The sequence below is a fragment of the Stegostoma tigrinum genome, chromosome 21, assembly GCF_030684315.1.
Source record: "Stegostoma tigrinum isolate sSteTig4 chromosome 21, sSteTig4.hap1, whole genome shotgun sequence".
Classification (NCBI taxonomy): domain Eukaryota; kingdom Metazoa; phylum Chordata; class Chondrichthyes; order Orectolobiformes; family Stegostomatidae; genus Stegostoma; species Stegostoma tigrinum.
In genome coordinates, this window is record NC_081374.1 from 27681774 (window position 1) to 27698804 (window position 17031).

Consider the following 17031-nt stretch of genomic DNA (forward strand, 5'->3'; position numbering starts at 1 on the left):
TGTAGCTTTCTCATGACGACCAGGACAGCGCTGGCGCATCTTCAACTTTATCACGATTCATTGGGGCAGCACGCTAGAAATTAAGCTCAGGCATTCCCTGAGTCATCACACAAAGTTAAAGGGTTTTTTTTTAAATGCAAAAAAGTCCTCAAACGCTCTTGATTTTCAGACCAAGGTTGACAGAAGGCATGCACCATGTTTCGATACTTAATAAATCACACTTATTTAAAGATTAAAGATTTTCGCGACAGATAATTTGTCTTAGCACACTCGACAAATTAAGTCTAAACTCTTTATGAATTTTCCCTTGCACACAGAGAAACTAACTGGGTGGGGGTGGGTGGGCGAAAGGGTACAAAGAAAACGGAGAAAGCAGAACTGCTTTCTTCGTGCTCAAGATCTTTCGGGTTGGTTCATGCACCGGAAGGTTTCCTCTCATCTTGCTTTTCCGAATGCTTCCAGGGGATTGCAGGAGATACATGGTGGCTGATTCACTTTGAAGTGGTTCAGTTAGAACCTTTAAGTCACAACTAGCGGCATCTCTCAAGAAAAGGTAGGCCAAGCAGCATCATGGGAGCAGGCAAGCTGACGTTTCGGGTCAAGACCCTTCTTCAGAAATGGGGGAGGGGAAGGGGATTCTGAAATAAATAGGGAGGGGTGCGGGGAGGCTGATCGAAGATGGATAGAGGAGAGGATACAGACAGGTCAAAGAAACGGGGATGGAGTCAGCATAAGTGAGTGTAGGTGGGGATTGGTCAGTCCAGGGAGGACGGACAGGTCAAAGGGGACGGGAAGAGGTTAGCAGTAGGGGATGGGGTGGCTTGAGGTGGGAGGATGGCCAGGTTAGGGAGGCAGGGACGAGTTGGGCTGGTTTTGGGATGCGGTGGGGGGAAGGGGAGATCTCGAAGCTTGTGAAATCCATATTGATACCATTGGGCTGCAGGGTTCCCAAGCGGAATGAGTTGCTGATCCTGCAACCTTCGGGTAGCATCGTTGTGGCACTGCGGGAGGACATGTCGTCTGAGGAATGGGAGGGGGAAGTTGAAATGGTTCGCGACTGGGAGGTGCAGTTGTTTAGTGCGAACCAAGCATAGGCATTCTGCAAAGCGGTCTCCAAGCTTCTGCTTGGTTTCCCTTATGTAGAGGAGGCCACAATGGGAGCAGCAGATGTAGTATACCACATTAGCAGATGTGCAAGTGAACATTTGCTTGATGTGGAAAGTCTTCTTAGGGCCTGGAATGGGGGGGGGGGGGTGGTAGGTGTAGCACTTCCTGTGGTGGCAGGGAAAAGTACCAGTTGTGATGGGGCTGGAGGTGAGTGTGGAGCAGACAAGGGAGGTAAGGACGGGGAGGACAAAATATCTTTGGTGGTGGGGTCGGATTGCAGATGGCGGAAGTGTCAGAGGGAGATGCGTTGGATCCGGAGGTTGGTAGGGTAGTACGTGAGGACAAGGGAATTCTGTTCTTGTTGTTATTCGTGGGGAGGGGGTGTGAGGGATGAGCTGCGGGAAATGCACAGACATTCACCGTAATTTTTAAATCAAGTCGTGTCCCTTTTCCAGTCACCCCAGTAAATAGTCTGCCATCCTTCCACACAAGCCCAACACACTCAGATAGGCCTGTTCTATTCTTCCTGGTAGGAGAAGAAATTGAAGAACACTTAAGAGAGGCAGACACTAGAAATGGCCTTCCAAACATCATGCAACTGACTGCAGAGGATATGGTGCTGCACATGACTGCAGGCTCAGGTCTGCTCATCTGTTGGAGATGGAGGTCACCCATCTATCTGATGATAAAAAAAAATCATATGGCACAATACTCTGACTGATCCTAAAATCGAAAACAGCAAACTAAATATGGTCACACCGGAAGTCCAAAATAAAACAGCGTTGCTCATCTCATTGAGTTCCAAAACTCACCAGAATTGTCCCACCAATGAGATATTAAATTCACATCTTTCAATGTAATACTGCAAAGGACTTGCCCACATTAGAAAGACAGCAGCTCTGAGGCATCTGTACTTATTGAAAACTTATTGAGAAAATACATCAGTATCTAAAATTGCTGCTGTACACTTGCTTTCACCAGCAAGTTCCAGGAAACTCATGAACTCAATCAAATTGTAAAAATCTTAACAGTAACACTGTTATTGAACAATTACCCTTCTTGAAATTCTTAGGACAGATATGTTAGCTTGCAGCCTAATAAACTTGAATTAAATGGAGAAGTCGGGTTGTCAAAGCTCATTTCTCTGTCAGGTCAATTTGCCTACTTTTTTAAAAATCCAAAGTTCCAAATTGCATGCCACAAAGCTCTAAATCACTCCATTATTTTCCATTTCCCATTCAATTTAAGACTGAAATTTAATATGGTAGAACACCTCAGATACCACTTGAACGCAAGGAACTTTGGAGCATAATTGCAGACACCAAGATGGTTTGAAGTGTGTATACTTCAATGCAAGAAGTATCCGAAATAAAGCAGATGAACTTAGAGAATGGGTTGGTACTTGGAACTACCATGTTGTGGCCATTACAGAAACTTGGGTAACTCAGAAAGAAGAATGGATGTTGAAAGTTCCAAGATTTAGATGCTTTAAAAGAAATAGGGAGGGTGGAAAAAGAGGTGGGCGAGTGGCTTTGCTAGTCAGGGCGAGTATACCAGCTACTGAAAGTCAATTTGAGAATGATACGTCTACAGTCAGTTTGGGTTGAGGTCAGGAACAAGAAAGGTGCATTTTGTTGTGTGTTTTTGTTTTACAGACCTCCTAATAGTTGCAGAGAAGTGGAGGAGTGGTTTGGGAGGCAGATACTGGGAAGGTGCAGAAGTCACAGGGTTGTAGTCATGGGTGACTTCAACTTTACAAATATTGATTGGAAACATTATAGTTGTAATAGTTTAGATGGAGCAGATCTTGTCCAGTGCATTCAGGAAGGATTCCTGACACAGTATGTAGCTATACCAACGTGGAGGAGAGGTTTGGTGCTTGGCAATGAACCGGGCCAAGTTTTAGATTAGTTGACAGGGCAGCATTTTGTCAGTAGTGATCATAACTCTGTTTCTTTCACAATGGTCATGGATAAGGATAAGTACATACGGTAGGGTAAAGTTTATAATTGGGGGAAGGGTAATTACAATTCAGTTTGGAAAGAACTGGGTAACATAAATTGGGAACAGATGCTGACAAGGAAGAGCACCACAGAAATGCGGAAACTGTTTAAGGAATGCAAACTGCATGTGCTCGCTATGCAGGCAAAGATACGGTCGAGTGAGGGAGCCATGGTTCTCGAGAGAGGTTGAACAATTGGTTAAGAGGAAGGAGGAGGCTTATGTAACATTTAGGAAAAGAGGAATGGTACAGGCTCTAGAAGGATACAAGATAGCCAGGAAGCAGCTGAAGGGCTTAAGAGAGCTAGAAGGGGGCATGAGAAAAACCTTGGTGGATAGGATCAAGGAAACCCCAAAGCTTTTTACACATTGGGAGGAATAAGAGAATGACCAGAGAAAGGGTAGGGCCGATCAAGGATTGTAAAGGGCAGTTGTGCTCAGATGCTAAAGAGATAGGAGAGGTCCTTAGAGGAATGCTTTTCTTCAGTATTCACAACTGAGGGGGACCTAGTTGTCGAGGAGGATGTTGTGAAACAGGCAGGTAGGCTACAGGAGGTTGATGTTAGTAAAGATGATGTGCTAGGAATTCTGAGAAAGTTGCAGATAAGTCCCCTGGGCCTGATGGGATTTATCCAAGGATTCAATGGGAAGTGAGGGACAAGATCTTAGGGACTTTGGCGGTGATCTTTTCGTCCTCACTGTCCACAGGTATGGTGCCGTAAGATTGGAAAGGCAAACACCATTCCCTTGTTCAAAAAAAGGGAACAGGGAATGACCCCAGAAATTAAAGACCAGTTAGACTTATGTAAGTGCATGGATTTTTTTTTTGGGGGGGGGGGGTAGATCATGCCTCACAAACCTTATTGAATTCTTTGAAGAGGTGACCAAACACGTGGATGAAGGTGGAGCAGTGCATGTGGTACACATGGATTTAAGTAAGGTGTTTCATAAGGTTGGATTCGGAATTGGCTGACCCGGAGAAGACAAAGGGTGGTGGTGGACAGAAACTATTCAACATGGTGCTCCAGTTACAAGTGGTGTACCACAAGGATCTATTCCGGATCGTCTTCTATTTGTGATTTTTGTAAATGATTTGAATGAAGGAGTGGAAGGGTGGATTAGCAAGTTCACAGATGACACAAAAGTGGGTCACGTTGTGGACAGTGCAGACGGCTGTTCTGGGTTACAAAGGGACATTGTGAGAATGCAGAACTGGGCTGAGAAGTGGCTGATGGAGTTTAACTCTGAAAAGTGTGAGGTGAGTCATTTTGGAAGGAAAAACTCAAAAGCAGAATACAGCGTTAATGGAAAGATTCTTGGCAGTGTGGAGAAGCAGATGGATCTTGGGGTCCATGTGCACAGTTCCCTGAAATCTGCCATCCAGGTGGATATAGATTTGTTAAGAAGGCTTGTGGTGTGTTAGCTTTCACTAAGAGAGGGATCAAGTTCAAGAGCTGTGAAGTTATGCTCCAGCTATACAAAAGCCTGGTTCGGCCACATCTGGAGTATTGTGTCCAGTTTTTGTCACCTCATTACAGGAACGATGTGGAGGCGTTGGAAAAGGTGCAGAGATTTACCAGGATGGTGCCTGGAAAGGAGGGGAGGATCTTACGAGGAAAGATTGTGTGCGCTTGGGCTTTTTCCTTTAGAATGACACAGGAGGAGAGGTAACTTCATAGAGGTGTACAAAATGATCAGAGGTATAGATAGAGTAGACAGCCAGAGAAGTTTTCCTAGGGTAGAGGTAGCTTTTACAAGGGGACGTAAAATGAAAGGAGGTGGATATTGGGGAGAGGTCAAAGGTAGGTTCTTTACTCAGACTAGTAGGGGGGTGGAATGATTGCCAGAGAGGGTAGTGGAGGGGCATTTAAGCCGCTATTAGATACATATATGGGTGATAGTATCGAGGTTAGATAGACCTTAGGTTTCTGGTAAAAGTTCAGCACATCGTGGGCTGAAGGGTCTGTGCTGTACTGCTCTAACGTGCTTATGCTCTTTCAACACAAACACACCAAATTACTAGGTCTACATATTAGATTTCCAAAAGGTATTTCCAGGCATAGTTAATGTCATTGCTCAAAATTAGTGTGGATATTACAAGTAAAATATCATTACAGATTAATGAATCAAAGTGGATAAATGTGATTAGAACTACCTACTTTAGAGCATAACTGCTGACTTGGATTGCTTGAGTTAAGTAATATTTCAGTATTCTAATAGCTGTTTGTTTGCTCTGAAGGAAACATAACCAAGAAAATCTACAGAACCAAAACCTGTTATATTTCTTTTTTATAAATAGTGACAGAGCTCTGCAAATTCTCAGCATTTGTTGCTTTTATAACTTGTAGTCAGAACTGTCACAAAGATAGAAAACTAACATTTTTAATGACACTCAGTGCTTCGGCAGGAACATAAACAGAGAAGATGGATATTTTCTTGGAGTGCAATTGTTTCTGTTCAGCTGCTTGCATTTGAAGGCTGTATTCCAAGATCCGAAAAATATACTTTGAGCAGTTGAATTTTGGCAATAATAAATGCTATCTTCCACCAGATTGTGATCCAAAATTATGATTCATTCGAAATGGGAGTTGTAAGCAGACCAGCTGTTTCCTCTCCACCCTTGTGAACATGAATACAAAGCACAGCTGCTTGTTATAAAATGATCAGAAAGAAGGCAAAACACCCTTTAGAGAAAAGAAATTGCATTGATTTTGCACCTTTCTACAGGAGGGGATAAAGAATTTCCCTCCCAGTTAATTAATTTTGAAGAATAGCACCTAAACAGCGCACAGAAAGAACACCAAAAAACAATCTTGTTATTCTTTACATAATTTCATGTGCTTTATTATTGCCACTTACTAAATACACCATATAGATACCAAAGTAAGGTTGATATCAAACAAAGCTGAAGTGTTTGGGTTTCCTGCTGACTGTTCAATATAAAATTTTATCCACAAAGAACTCAAAGATCATTGAACATGATTCACAATTAGCCAGCAGTATAAAAGTTGGAGGTGCTGCATTAATTAAAGCGAGCAAACTCTCCATGCTATTAAAATCCAAAAGGAATGGTGGGCAAAATAAAGGATATAGACAAGCCTATGAGATCCATTAGCAATCTGCTTATGTATGACTGTCTATTAGACTCTAAGACTACAAAATTATTTTACTTCAGGTACCATCTTTGATTGTCAGCAATGACAGAGAATTTCAGTGTCCTATGAATGGTCAATTTCAAAAAATAGGTACTGGCCAACATTCCTGGAATATTACTTGGTAGTTTCAAGGAAGTATTAGGAGGTAAAGCATTAGCCATATATTGCAAATAAAAGACAAGTTTTAACACAAGTATTAAATTTGAATAAAAACTCTGCCTGCATCCGTACCATTATTCCTATTTCTGTTTTACTTAAAAAGTAAGCTTTGCATGGTCAGGAAGCAGAGACCACATCTGCAATGAGACACAACTCAAGTTAGTAGATAGTTCAAGGAATCTAGAGGCAACTTGGGAATTTGGTGCAGAGCAGAAGAGGTACTTTTTGTTAGCTTTATTTCAGTTCATATTTGTAAGGATTTTTTAAACAAGACAAATTGATGCCCAGGATCAGGACCCAGCACAGAAGAGTGACATGACAGGTAAACCGCAAGTTCAATGATTAACACTTGCTGCTAATTTGACTGTCAAGGTTACTTTCAGATTGAAGGTAAATACAGGAAATATTTACAGGCTACAGACTAAAAGTATCATTTCTTTAGAAATCAAATTAAGAACCAAGTAACTAAAAGAGATGCTGGGCCAGGCAATGCACAGTAACTACTTATGGGAGTTTGGTGGACCCCGTTGTTGTTCATAGTGAGGATATCTGTAGCAAGTGCTGGTTGCTTGAGAAACTCTGGAGTCTGAGCATTAAACACTGATACATCAAAGGGGGGGGGGGGGGGAGTTACTTGGATGCTGAGTTTCAGGAGGCAGTCACACCCCTTGATTAACTTCATAAAATGTGGTCAGTGGTCAGAGGTAGGATGGCGTGATTATGGCCAAGGCAGGTAGAGGATTCAGCAGGAAGTGCTGAAGGAGCCTCAGCCTTTGAGCTTATCTAACAGTTTTGAGATCTCCTTGTGTGGGTGAGAATGGGGGCTATATAGAGGATGAGCAAACTGACCAGAACACTGTGGTATAGGGAGTCATTGACGGTGGCAGGGGCGGGGAAGAGAAGAAGCAGCATAATTGTGATTAGGGTTAGTACAGCCAGGGAATGGACACTGTTCTGTGGCCAGGATCCAGAGTCCCGAATGCTGTGTTGCCTGCCTGGTGCCCAGGTTCAGGTCGTCTTATCTGGGCTGTAGAAAAACCTGGAGTGGGAGGGGACAGATCCAATTTCCAAGTACAACTATATTGGCAGAAAGATGCTGAGGGTATATGAGCAACCACTGGCTAAATTAAAAGACAGAACCAAAAAAGTGGTAATCTCTGGATTACTACTTGAGCCCAGAGCTAAGTAGTATAGGGTCACAAGATTAGAGGCAAATGCACTGCTCAAAGACTGGTGTGAGAGAAATGTGTTCAAATTCACAGGACACTGGCAGCTGTGTTGGGGGAGGGAGTTGTTCTGATGGAAGAGCTCTCCCTGAATCATAGTGGCACCAGAGTCCTGGCGAATCACATAACTAGGGCCGTGGATTTAAACTAGATAGTTGGAAGGTGTTCAATTGCATGGAATAAGTTAAAGGGAGGTGGGGGGTGGCTTAGCAGAGGTTATTAAAAATTTCCAGAACAAGTAATAGGACAGAAAATAAGGAAAGATTCAGGAATCTAACTTCAGAAGGAAGGCAGTTATCACAGGACTAGAGTGTTGTATGTACGTGCATACAATATATGAAACAAAGTAAATGAGCTTCTAGCACAGACTGAAATTGGCAGATACCATGTAACAGGTATCACAGAGACGTGGCTACAAGGAGATCAAGGCTGGGAACTAAATGCCCAAGGATACACATCCTACTGAAAAGATCAGACAGATGAGTAGAGGCATGGTGCCTCGTTAGTAATAAGTTATAGCAAGAAGTGATACAGAGTCAGAAGGCTTAGAATCTGTTTGGGTACAACTGAGGAATCACAAAGGGAAAAAAATAGATCAGGAGTTAGAAAAAAACATGTAAGAAAGGCACTATTACAATAATCATGGGGGATTTCAATATACAGGTGGACTAGAAAAATCAGGTTGATAGCAGATCGAGAAAAGGAATGTGTGAAATGTCTAAGTGATTTTTTTTCTTGCAGCAGTTTGTAGTAGTCCATGAGGGAACTGAGAATTGTGAATTGACTTTGTGGGTAATTCAGGGTATTTAGTTCCCAGCCTTGATCTTCTTGTGGCCACGTCTGTGATACCTACATGGTATCTGCCAATTTCAGTCTGTGGTAGAAGCTCATTTACCTTATTTCATATGTTGTGTGCACTTACATACAACACTCAGTCCTGTATTAACTACCCTCTTTTGAAGTTAGATTCCTGAATCTTTCCGTATTTTCTGTCCTATTACTTGTTCTGGAAATTTTAATAACCTCTGCTAAGCCATCCCTCACCTCCATTTAACTTCAGGAAGCACAAAAGAAATTAATCCCAAGGAAGAAACAGACCAAAGGGAAGATAAAGCAACAAGGGCTGACAAGGGAAGTCAAGGACAGCAGAAAACCAAATGAAAATGCATACGATGTGGTGAAGATGAGTGGGAAACCACTTGCTAGGATAACCAAAAATGCACTTGGGGGAGATAGTTAAATATCAGAGTAAGCTAGTTAGTAATATAAAATACATTTTTAGATATCTAAAAAAATGTAAGAGAAAGGCAAGAGTGGACATTGGTCCACTGGAGAATGACACTGGAGAAGTAGTAATGGAGAACAAAGAAATGGAGAGGAACTAAATAGGTACTTTGCATCAATTTTCGTGGAGGAAAACACCAGCAGAATACCAGAACTTCGAGAGAGTTGGGGACACAAGTGAGTGTAGTGGCCATCACTAAGGAGAAGGTACTGCAGAAGCTGAAAGAGCTGAAGGTGGACCAGATGGACTACACCCCAGAATTCTGAAGGGCATACCTAAGAAAATTATATGGCACTGCTGGTGATCTTTTAAGAATCACTCGTGTCAAGGACGATCTCAGAACTGGAAAATGGCTAAATATAACACACTTGTTTAAGAGGGAGCAGAAGACGGGAAACTATAAGCCAATTAACCTGACCTCAGCTGTTGGTAAGATTTGAGAGTCCATTATTAAGGATGAGATTGAGGAGTACTTGGAAGTGCATGGTAAAATGAGGCTGAGATAGCATGGTTTTGTCAAGGGGACCTCATGCCTGACAAATGTGTTAGAATTCTTTGAGGAAGTAATATGCAAGTTAGACAAAGGAGAGTCAGTTGACGTGATGTATTTACATTTCCAGAAGGCCTCTGACAATGTGCTGCATAAAATGCTGCTAATTAAGATAAGAGACCATAGTGTTAGGGGCAAGATACTGGCATGGATAGAGGAGTGGCTGACTGACAGAAGGCAGAGGACAGAGATAAAAGGGGCTCTTTCAGGACAGTAGATGGTGACTAGTACATTTCTGCTGTTGGGACACCAACTATTCATATTTTACATTAACAATCTGGACAAGGGCACTGAGGGTATTGATGCTAAGACTGCAGATGACACAAAGATAGGTGGAGGGGCAGGTAATGTTGAGGAAATGTGGAAGCTGCAGAAAGACTTAGACAGGCTGGACAGTTGAAGAAATGGCAGATGGAATATAATTTGGACAAGTGTGAAGTTATGTACTTTGGTAGGAATTGAGGCATAGACTATTTTCTAAATGAGGAAAGAGTTCAGAAATTTGAAACACAAGAGACTTGAGAGCCCTAGTTCAAGATTCTCTTAAGGTTAACATGCAGGTTCAATTGGCAACATGCACTTCAAGACTAGTACAGATGTACTGCTCAGGCAGCATAAAGCTCTCAGACTGTTTTTGGAATATTGTGAATAGTTTTGAGTTTTGAGCCCCACTTCTGAGGAATGGCATGCTGGCATTGCAGGGAATCCACAGGAAGTTTACAAGAATGATCCAGGGGATGAATGGCAGGTCATATGAGTAGGGGATGAGGACTCTGGTTCTGTACTTAATGGAATTTAGAAGGAGGAGGGGGAATCTTATTGAAACTTCCAGAATACCAAGAGGCCTGAAGAGAGTGGACGAGGAGATGTTTCCACGAGTTAGGAGAGTTTAGAACCTGAAGGCACAGCCTCAGGGTTAAAGAACAACACTTTAGAACTGAAATGAAGAGGAATTTCTTCAGTTAGAGGCAGTTAAGCTGTGGAACTCATTGCCAGAGAGCTGTGGGAGCCCAAGTAATTGAGTGTATTTAAGACAGAAATAGGTTCTTGGTTGGTAAGGGAATCAAGGGTTACAGGTAGAAGGCAGAAGAATAGAATTGAGAAATATATCTATCATGATTGAATGCCAGAACATAATCAATTGGCCAAACAGCCTAATTCTGCTCCTCTATCTTATGGTCTTATGATTTAGAATTAAGCACCTGAACAAACAATTTTGATGTATCATCTACATTCAAATTTGCAAAAAATAATTGTTTGATCACATTACACTTGCAAACAGATTAATTTTTAAAATTACTGTGCAATCAAACAGAAAAGTCTTGCTGAGTAAGTCACACCAACAAGCAATCTCATGAGTCAAAATGCAGATGTTAATCTGTTATCTGAAAATTCTTCATGACCAAAAAGATATGATCAATCTTTATGAAACGCTTCAACTGACGTATTCTACGGCAAATAGCACTAATCAAGTAGAGTGCAATAGATTCAAAATCAACACACTGTTACCAAGGGACCAGATCCGCCTAAAAGAAACATGTATTCAAATAAGTGGCTAAAGAAGCGAAAACAAAACTCCAACATGACTAAAATGAATGAACACAATTCAGTTAAACAAAAAGTATGCAACACATGAATTACATGAAGTAGTTTCAGATTGTGATATCTTGTTTATTTGGCCCTTTCCATTTTGTTTCTCCAATCTAACTTCTAAAATTATTATTATATGCATATCTATCTTACATGTCACGAAGATTCTGGCTGAATGGCTGATTCTGATCTTTGAAAAAATTCAATGGTAACCCAAGGGAATGTATAAATAATATGCCCAACTGTGCAAGAATTCATGTTACTGCTCTTAATTTTAAGTATTTTCTTTGAAATACTATCATATTTTTAAAACACATGAATTAGCTAATGGATTTCAGTAATATAATAATGAAAGCATCAGTAGTAAATCTGTGAACTTTTTAGGAGTTTAAACACAGTTAACATTCAAGGCTGCAAAGAAGGAAAACACCGAATGCTCAGTGCTGGACTTAAAAATAAAATTTTGGAAATATGTAAGTAATACAAGAGAAGATGCGGTAATATGGGAATTGATAACTTGACATTAAGTTAAGACTTCTAAAAAGAAGACCCCAAAGACTGCAGGAGACAAGAAGAGTAAGTTAAGTAAGGAATCCTACAGGAGGAGCTTGGAAGTATTGTCTTATTGAATTCAAAACATTTACCCGTTTCTTTTTTCACAGATGCTACTAGACTTGCTGAGTTTCTCCAGCAGTTTGTTTTTATCTTCTACAACTTTGCGTATTATGGAACATTAGTTAAGCGTATTAAATTTTGCAACAATCATGATTTGAACACAATGGGAATGTAGGAGGGTCTGAAAAAGTATATTTGCAGCTTAGGATAAATAAAGATCAATTACGAAGGCTCAAATCCAGAGAAAAAATTACTCTTCTTCAAATCTGAGTTCAAATTATTTGATTCTCCCCAATTCTCTCAAATGAAAACTTATTCTCAGCTTTTATTAACTTGAATATGTCTAAACAATCACTCCTGGTTTTGAAGTTTCACCAACATAATATACTCCCTGAAATATCCTATACTTCATTCTAAGGGAGAAACACTTGCTTCTGACCCCAAATTGCTCAAAAGCTTTCAGACTTTTTGATTTTTTAAGCCATATTCAATCTTTGATTACCCTGAGCCAGAAACAAATGAATGGTCTTTAATGAATACGCCACCTATAAACCACCACAGTAATAAGAATTCTCCATCAACTTTTGGGTCTCTGCCCTCTGACACATTTTGGATTTGGTCATCGTTCTGGAAGGCTGCCTCCCAGTCATTACATTCAAAACAAAAATTTTCACAGAAGTGATCCACCTGTATGACACGATTTCAAAAATCCAAATTCTAAGATGATATTAATATACATATATAGCCCACACATCTCACCACACCACCCACAGAGGAATTTTAATTTTCTATTACAATAATTATTAACATATCCATATTACATTAACAGTATATGCAGTTTCACAGAAACCTTTACATATGTCCATTCGAATCATATTTCAGTTTCCTTCATATGTGATGCTGATGAACCAACAGATATAATATTGTTTCGCTTATAGACACATGAATGAGTTTTAAATTGTAATTCTGGAGTTTAATCCTCCAGTAATATGTTCTTACTCTGAAATTTCTACAAACACTTCAAGAAACTCTGGTTTCCACACTTTTCCAGGATTGATAGTGGTGTAGATATCAAATTGATACAAAGCCAACATAAGATTCAATGTCTCTTTGTTCAAATATTTGTTACATGCGTACAACTTTGTTAAAATATAACTGCCAGGCATTCAAACCCCACATAATAGTTTTGTGGTAAAACAGAACCTAGAGTGAATTAATTGGCATCAACAGCCAGTTTAAAAGGCTTCTCATAATTCAATGCTGCTTAAGCGGTGTTGTTGCCAGCACAGCTTTCAGGTTGTGAAAGGCATTCTGACATCCCTGTGTTCATTAAAATGGTGTTTTTTTTAAAAAGAAAGATAAATTTATCAAAACATTCACTCATAACAATACATTGCAAAATTTCATGTTTTGTTCTTGGCACTTAAATCCAAAACAGCCCTTACTTTGGCAATTCACTTTCAACCAGGTGGATAACTGCATTGACTTTTTAAATTGTCAGTTTAATCAAGTTGTATAATGTTCTTCCAAGGTTTAACTGAACACAACCAAGTCAATGATGTAAACCACAGAGTTACGTAGTCCTTCAATTACTTTATTCGTTAATGGTTAGAATATTGTTGGTGACATAGCATTAATAAATAGTAATATCTTCTGTTTTACTATTCCAACTAGATTTCCACTTAGTAAATCACTCTTCACTCCTACAGTGTGTAATGGGACTGATTTGTAATATTTATGCAGACCTCCAATTAATTTGTTTTCTTTCATGAACTTCTCTGAAAGAAAAATGTATCATTGGTCACTATCAGTGACTTGTGTGCTCCAGTGCCTCTAAATATCTTTATTAGTATATCAAATTAAAGAGGTAAACAAGAAAATATACTACTTTTGAGATGAAATATTCAAAACATCTTGTGAGCTAATATTTTTGTTACAACTTACTGGATAGCATGCTAGAAATCGAGCCCTGCAATTCAGAGATTTGTCACAAAAGATGAAAACTTTAAAAATATGCAAAGTTTCTGACCTTAACTGACTTTCAGATCTAGGTTGATAGAAAGTATACATCCTAAACGAGAATTACTTTTTATTACCTGCAGTTTACCTGTAGCTACAGGTAAAGTTATAAAGCTATAAAAAAATTAATTAAAAATTCTAATCCTCTTATAAATTCCTTGCATGGACAGACTGACAAAATAGGTCATGGACAGGGGGTAAAATATTGGAGAGGCAATTCATAGTCTTTCATTCTGTGGCAGAAATATCTTTTTGATTCTTCTGCTGGCCAGCATTTTGCTTAAGTTATCTTTCTCCGGATACTTCCGCTATAAGAGACACAAGGTGCCTGGTTCATTCAAAAAGTCTGATTTATCAGTTAAAAGCCACAGCTCACAAAAAACTACTGAAGCAAACATTACCTGATTTTCTTCAGGTTCAAGAGTCTTGATTGCAGACTATAGAGAAATTGCTCTTGTTCCTATCTTCAAGCTGCTTAGTTATCCACCAGTTGTTGGCAAGCAAAAAGGTTACTGTCATTGATAAATTGATCATTAGTCCATAGACCAATTAACCTTCTGTTGCTAGCAAATGCTACGTGTAGCACATTAGCTTCAAATGGTCTTCAACCCAAATTCAATTACTGTACGTTCAAATAATCGTTTATACAACGCTAACAATGAGTGTCAGTTTACTGGTTTTTCAAAACTACAGCCACTCTTCCAAACACTTTTTAAAGCAGCTGTCTTATTTCAGCCCATAATTTAAAAAAAAATGAAAATGATATTCCATAGACATTCCTATTACTGCAGTCAGCCATTTAGCATCCAGCAATAGGCTGTGATGTTATTAAATGAAAATATCTTGTTGTCTTGACACCTATTACTTCACTTACTACTTTTATTTCAGTGTTCATCGGTTTGTTTCTATTCCCCCAATTTCCTTGTGTGTTCCCAGATGACTGTCTTGCAATCCGAAAACGTTTGTATTTGTTGTAGATATCAAAAATCTGGGAAGCTGATCAGATATTTATCAAAACATGTTTTCCCCAATTTTACAAATTCTAATTCTGAACTTTTCCATAATCATAATTTGCATTCTCAAAATGTTTCTCTAACTTCAGTAATTAAAACAATGGCTTTTTTTAATCTTGCAAATTTTACAAAAATTAAAGTTTCTTTCTTGTAGTTCCAAATCTTAATTGATAAGCTTCATGGGCAAGCTCACCAGTATTCAATTTCCTTTTTTAAAAAAAGGAAGTTTCATAATCTGCAGATTGGCCTTCTAATAAACGTGTACAAACAGGAATAGCTGTACCTATCAAAACACACAGTAACATTAAGATCAAAACTTTTTTTTGGGAACTTCATACGTCCAGCTACCTTTCCAAAGGAGGTGATATCTTTCAGGTCCATCTTCAGTAAACTGAAATGCAGATTTCTAATTTAAATCGAATCCCTCACTGGAATCAGAACCATCCGCCCAGCTATTACCTCTTCTTTCATTGATTAATCTAAACTCTTCTCTGCCCAATGCCTGCTGTCTAATTTTCCTATTTTAAATTCCATTGTCTTCTCCCTTCCCCCTTTTGCCTGTGTTAGCTTTCAATTGCTCTTCTTTCATTTTCTTCCAATTCAAGCTTTTTCTTGATTCATTTCTAGCTATGTCATTTTTGAAAAAATTCTAGCTGTGACATCACAATTTCAGATTTCCATTTTTCTAATTCCAAATGCTGGATAATTACTTTCATATTTCCTCCTTACAAGATCCAGCTTTTATTTCTACTTTCAATTTACCAGCTGACCTTGCCAGATTAGTCTTAAAGATTTAAATAACTCACTTAACAACAAAGCCACTTTGAAAATCCAAGCAGTGTAACAAACATCATGTCAATACTCCTGTTACATTGAACACCATTTAACTGTGTAGTTAAGATACAATAATCCCTCAAATTCAAATAACTGAAAAGCTACTCATTATGATCTCAACCGATGGTACTACAGCACAAGTTAGTTAACATGGTTGGTCACTGAAACAGTCACACAAGGCTAGTTTCTTTGATAGAAGTTTATTACACAAAAAGCAAAGACAAAACAAAAAATAAGTTATCTGGATATAGAACAGTGAGGAAAAGAATCTCAAAATACACAGCAAAACAAAGTTTCAAAGCTATTCCTTAACACCAAAACTTTGCAGTGATTTAAATCTAGAGAGATTAGCTTTCTATATCTAATCTTAAAACTCAGTACATCTGATTCTCCAGTTCTTGCCTCTGAAATTATAGAAATCTTAAATGAATGATATTCTCAAACCTGAAGTTAGATTTCCTCAGCTTCTAATAACCCATGTATTTCTAATCAAACACATTTGATCTGGAAGTTGCACAAACTGGACTTTTCTACTGAGGTAGTAGTACTTTCCCAAACTTTTCTATATACTCATTTTTTTAAAAAAGAGGAGAAGCTACACTTACTTCTGACCATAGCCAAGTCTCCTCCAAACTTCCCAGAGCCTTTCACTTCTCGGTTTTCTTAGATAACGTCAATGCATGATTATTTGAACCAAAAGCAAGCTGATGGCCTTCGATATTTACCAGCACAGTACAATATTCTCTTGAAACTCCAAGGGTCCCTACCCGAATTAAAGGCATTATGGGAGCTTGTCAGCAAGGTATGGCAAGAATGATGGGGGAATAATGAGGAGTTCACAATGTTTAAGGATAGTTTCCTAGACAGCGCATCTGGATTCAATAAAAAAGATTATACTGTTCTGAGGAAGGGTCACCAGACCCGAAACATTAACTGTTTTCTCCTCCACAGATGCTGCCAGACCCGCTGAGCTTTTCCAGGAACTTTGTTTTTGTTTTTAATTTACAGCATCTGCAGTCCTTTTGGTTTTTAAACAGCCTAAACCACACCTGGTACAAGGTACAATTAATGATGATCTCACAGCAAATGTAGCGGTGATCATAATATGTTTGAATTATCTAAGATTGGGGGGGGGGGGGGGGGGGGGTAACTGGATAGATGCTAACAGGATGTTTCCTTTCGTGGGAGGATTGAGAATTAGGCTCAGTTTAAAAATTAAGCGGTCACTCTTTTAAGGCAAAGATAAGGTTTTTTTTCCTCCCCCACTCAGATGGTGCTAAATTTCATTCTTACAGGTGTTCTATTCCTTAAAAGGTCATGGATGAAGGGTCTAGGCCCAAAACGTCAGCTTTTGTGCTCCTGAGATGCTGCTTGGCCTGCTGTGTTCATCCAGCTCCACACTGTTATCTTGGATTCTCCAGCATCTGCAGTTTCCATTATCACATGGACAGAGTCTGAAATTGTTTAGTCAGTGATG